A 6,000-nucleotide genomic window follows, 5' to 3' on the forward strand; every position below is an offset into this window, starting at 1 on the left:
TCTATATGATGACTGTAGTGTACACATTCGAAACTGTGTACCGGATTATCGGATGACGAGGCCTCCGGTCGCCTAATCGACAGGCAATAAATGGCGTTGTACACAATGGTACAGGCTAACGATGCATTAAATCAGCCAGAAAACATAATAAAATACTCGTGCCTCGTCCAATGTTTGTGCCCGTCTTCCTTTGTTTTCGTCATCACCCGAAGATTCCCGAAGTATTTCGTTTCATTGAGAGGGCGTGGTCGGGAGCAGTAAAATTGAAAATAAAATGAAACTAGGCGCATGAAATATAAAAAAATGGTTTATTATGCTTATTTTTAATTAAAATACATAAGTTAAACCCAAAATTCGCGGATTTCCACTATCCCTTTAAGGTGAAACGAATGTGCGTAGAGTTTTAAAGGATGCGGATAGTCTCACCTTGATTCTGGCGCATTGCTTATCGTTTTATAGATCTAATCTCATCCACCATCTTTGTTTGTGACGTAAAGAGTGTAAGAGTCACGTTTCTGAATCGGACACTCTGAGTGGATGCAGTCACAGCCAATCGGAGTCTGATTCAGAGGGTTGCCTGTCAGTTCTGTTGTTATGTGTACTGAAACGAGAGCCGGTATAATTCCACGCGCGAAAACAAAATAGAAAATGTAATACGTTATTTTAGTGTCTTAAAAGTAGACTGAGGTATGAAGGGTTAACGTTACATCTTAGAATAATTTTTAGTCATGTTCTGTATACATACTAACATATAAGGGTATTGACTTAGTGTGGTTACTCCATGTTTACTAGCTATAACATTAACGTTACATCACTCTTTTTCACTTCTTACTCAGTGCAGATATCACCATTAGATTAATACACCTGAAACATCATCCATTTCTTGACTGCTGGTGATGACATTGTTGTCAGCTGCTGATACTGCTGCTGCTGATACTGCTGCAGCTTTTGGCGCCTGCTTCGATGACAATAACTTTCTAATATCCATAACTGTATAGGCTATTAGCTTAAAACTCATCAGGCACTAGGAAGGATCACTTCTTCTTCAGGGCAGGCTACGCAGTACGCAGGCTAATGCCCCACAGTGGCTGCCTCTCTGGTGGACTCCGGTACTGCACATTACTCCCGAGACGTTTTTAAAAAAAAAATATAAATTTTTTTTTTAAAAATTAAGTGAAACATCCAGGGCTTTTCAGAAAACATCCGGGGCTTGAGCCCAAGTAGCCACCCCCTAGCGCCGCCACTGATCTAGACACTGGTGGGGATGTTGAAGATCTGGATTTGAAGAGGAGGAGGGATGAAGAGGATGCTCAAGATCTGGATTTGGGGAGGTGTGATGAAGAGGAAGTGTGATGAGGAGGAGGAGGGATGAAGTGGATGCTGAAGATCTGGATTAGAGGAGATGTGGTTGTTGGATTAGCTCTCCGGGCCCTGGAGGTGGATGGGGTGGAGGTGGGCCGCAGTATAAATGCCTGAAATCACAGCTGACTGCATGAGAACCATTTTAAAGTTTGACTGCAGCATGATGATTGGCTGCTGGAGATTGAGGTGAAATGTAATTGGTTCAAAGATGATGCCCATAATGATCTGACTACATGCAGCTGTGGAGTAAATTCATGCATTCCCAGTCTTCCCGCTTGAACTTGAGCTGAGCTTCATTAAGTTATTTGAATATTCCCTCCTCCACTCCCTCTTGGCGACGGGCCACTGAGAGGTGGAGCAACACTGAAACAGCAGAGTTATAACTTCACAGAAATGGAAAGGTAAAGTTAGTGTGAGCAGAGCTGCGGTCCAGACAGCGTCTCTGTTTCTCTGAAGAAACAACTGAATCCAGCAGCTTCTCCTCAACCACACAGCAGCACCTCTGCCACACTGGTGAGTGCACTACAGAGACTCACTACATATTTGAACACGGTTTGGTTTCATCAGAATCTGAGGGTTGTAGATCTGTTTTTATCAGATATCAAGTTTTAGGCCATAGAAATGTAACATTTAAGGTAAACGTGTGTCCATTGAGCCTCGAGTACAAAGCAGAGGTAAAACCAAACACAGGGACTGAACTCGGCTAGCGAGGGTTAGAGAGAACACAGTCACAGCTAGCATTAGCTTAAGCTCATTTCCAGACCTGTTGGCTGTATGAACTCAAAGCCTCAGCTCTGCCCAGACAGGAAGTGCCACACAGGGCCGCAGCAGGAATATTAAAGTGGCATTTAAAAATATTTAGCCTTCTTTAAATGTAATTTGACTCTAATAGCAAAATAAGCAGCATGGTAGCAGTCTTATCACATGCATACATGTATGATGTGACAGTAATGGAGATGGACACATGTATTTTTAATGGTTTTCTATTGAATGTATTTAGGACCTTACACACGTACACAATTGTGATGTTAACAAGAACCATCAAGCTCCAGATGATATTACAGCCAAAAGGCATATGATTAGTTAAGTTTAGCCTAAATGCGTTGTTACTATTAGTTTAATAACCAACAAGCAGCTGAAATACAAACGTTAGTTTTTAAAGTGACTTTCAGCAGACAGGGATCAGCCAGACAGCCTTAATGAACGATGTGAAACTGCAGAGAGAGGAGTGATCAAACTACTCTTGTTTAGTCTTAAAACCTCTCTATTAAACTTTATACTATTTAAAAACACAGTCTAATCTTTGGAAATACTCAGAAATGGTGGCGTTGACAGGAAACCCAGAGCTCGTTGACTCTTGCTAAACTAAATGAAAAGCTTTCAGATGTACTTTAAAACTGAACGCTGTTTTTATCTGTGTTCAACAAGCTCACACTGCAGACCAGTCGGACTTGTTCAGCCACATGTTTTTATGGGGCGATACATTTAAATGCTGGTTACCATAGTTACAACCGGTTTGTTGGCCCAGAAAAAGAGATGCACACCAAATGAGAAATAATAAACTGAGTTAGATTAAAGTTATTTACAAATGAAAGGTACACTCAGTATGGAAGTTGGAATTAGTGACGTCAACGTAAAAAACAAACTACCGACTAAACCCCAATATTAATCGAACTGATTTTATTGACTTGAAAATTATTGTATAGCTTCCTCTAAGAAAGTAAACTCCGCTCCACGGAGCACCAACGTCTGGACCTCCGACAAGTGAATTTAAAATGAAGGCAGCTCTGATCCATTTTTTATGTCCAAGCAGAGGTCGCGTTAACCGAATATTTTCCGTCAATGACGGATTTTTTCTAACAATGACGGAAAAATCTGAAAGCAGTCCGTCATTTTGACGGATTAGAACACAACTTGGAACAGCGCCAACATGTCCACCAGCGGCCCACATTATATTACATCCTTAGGGGCCAGGTCGACTGAGGCCGATCTACTCTACTGTAGTCTGTAACTATTATTTAGTCATTCACACCCCTGTCCAGTTGGTGGCGAGTGTGTGCATATTAAGTAGCTATTGTATAGTCTTGTTTTTGACCTCGTTGTTTAACCGGCTTTAGCAATCGCAAAATGTCACGGCAGCTGATCGTCCGAAGCTTTTTTAATAAGCCCAGTGATTGTGATGGTGTGGATAAACGAGGTGGAAAGAGGGATTGATGCGGTGGAGGATGAAGGACAAGCCAGTAAGACTCAAACTGACAGCGTTCAGCCAGCGGCAGAGGGGCAAGCAAGTGGCAAGGAGTTCAAGCGGGAGTACCGGGTTCAGTGGGAGCAAAAGTTTAGTGGCTGAGGAGGGAAGACGGCAAAATGTTCTGCGACACCTGTAGAAAAGCTAAGATGAGTAACGGATTTTTCCGAGGGGGCACGACAATGCAGAAATCAGCGTTCAGGCTACAGCAGGTCAATAGAGTTGTTCTTGTAAATGTTTTGTTCATATTCTGATTGTAATTGTCTCATTTAAAACAATGGCATTGTTCATATTTGCCTGTTTAGGCACAATGGTCGCGGTGTTTTTAGCGGCCTCTGCCCCCTCTGCTGTCTGTCAGGAACAAATAAATCATTCATGTTCGTGTTGACATGAAAAGTGACCACATGGTCGGTGTCTCTGTTCATCTTTTTGTTTCTCCATGCCCTTAAAGATTCTGGATGAATCGTTAAAAAAAAGAATGAATGAGCATTTGCTGCTCGGTACCCAAACACAAATATGAAATATGTCTCATCTCATCATTAAAACATGAAAAATAAAATGACGGGTAATAATGGATTATGACGGAAATGTTACGATCCTTTCCGTCAAAATGACGGACAACGAAAAAGTCTAACGCAACCACTGTGTCCAAGTCTGTTCACAGTTTCCACAAACAAGTCCTTAAAGACTACAGAGTAGGGGTGTAACGGTTCACAGAAGTCACGGTTCGGTTCATACTTCGGTTTGGGGGTCACGGTTCGGTACAACAAGAAAAAGCAAAAAAAAGTCCCAAATGCGTAATTCCAGGTTTGTTGTTATTTATGTTTGAACAGTAGTGCAAGTTTCAGTTTAAAAATAAGGAACTCTGACCCCTTAGACACTCGAGCTTATCCCCAAGTTGATGGAAGAGGTTCTGGTGATTTGGGAGCTCCGTTGACCATCTCTGAAGTAACAGAGGCTATCAAATCTTTACAGAGCGGTGAATCGCCTGGTCCTGATGGCTACTCCACAGAGTTTTTTAAAACTTTTTGTTCTGTACTTGCCCCGATCCTGGTGAGAGTATTCAATGATGCCTTTCTGAAAGGCCAGTTACCACCTACTTTGTCTGAGGCATCAATCACTCTACTGTCGAAGAAAGATAAGGACCCACTCTTGTGTGGCAGTTATCGGCCGATATCCCTTTTAAATGTAGACTTTAAGATCATGGCTAAGGTTCTATCTAGCCGTCTCCAGAGGGTGATGCCGGGCCTGATCGATCCCGACCAGACAGGCTTTATCTCAGGACGACAGTCATTTTTTAATACCAGAAGGTTGTTTAACATTATGTATTCTCCCTCTACTAGTTCCCCTGAAGTTGTTCTCTCGTTGGATAAGGAAAAGGCATTCGACAGAGTAGAGTGGGGATATCTGTTCTATGTACTTAACAAATTTGGTTTCAGCAGGGACTTTGTTTCATGGATTCAACTCCTCTATACATCTCCGGTAGCTTCAGTTAACGTCAACGGTGTTAAGTCTGGTCTGTTCTCGCTCTCTCGCGGAAATAGGCAGGGTTGCCCTCTATCTCCGTCATTATTTGCGCTCGCCGTCGAGCCTCTAGCCTTATGGCTTCGTAGTGAGGAAGGATTTAGGGGCATCACGCGCTTCGGTTTTTTGCATAAGCTCTCTTTGTATGCAGATGACCTTTTATTGTACATTTCCAGCCCATCGTCCTCCCTTCCTATAATTCTAAGCATTTTAGAGCAATTTAAAAAGCTATCTGGCTACAAACTCAACCTCCAGAAAAGCGAGTATTTCCCTGTTAACACCCTCGCTGAAAAACTTCCCCAAGTTTTCTTTCCTTTTAAGAAGGTCTCAGAGGGATTCAAATACCTGGGTATCCATATTACTAAATCGTTTACAGAGCTTTTTGCCAAGAACCTTAGTCCATTAGTAGAGCGCTTCAAAGCAGACTTAGCTAGATGGTCCTCCTTGCCTTTCTCCTTAATGGGACGCATTAATTTGATAAAAATGGTGGTGCTACCTCGGTTCTTATATTCCTTCCAACACATTCCAATATTTATAAATAAATCCTTTTTCTCAGCACTTGACCAGCAGATTAACTCTTTTTTATGGTGCAACAAGAGGGCTCGTATCAGAAGAGTAGTTCTTCAACTCCCTAAGTCTGAAGGTGGCCTGGCCCTGCCTAATCTCCGCCAATATTATTGGGCATGTAATATTAATAAGCTTCTTTTTTGGAACACTAATTTGGCACAGGGCGAACACCCTCGATGGGCCCAGATGGAGGCTTCCTCTTCGGGTCTCCCACTTTGGTCGGTGGTATGTTCTCAATTGCCCTTTCCAATTAAACAAGTTGCTCGCAATCCGATTGTAACTAACACTTTAAAGATGTGGGG

Source organism: Pseudochaenichthys georgianus, chromosome 6, assembly GCF_902827115.2.
Source record: "Pseudochaenichthys georgianus chromosome 6, fPseGeo1.2, whole genome shotgun sequence".
NCBI classification, from domain to species: Eukaryota; Metazoa; Chordata; class Actinopteri; order Perciformes; family Channichthyidae; genus Pseudochaenichthys; species Pseudochaenichthys georgianus.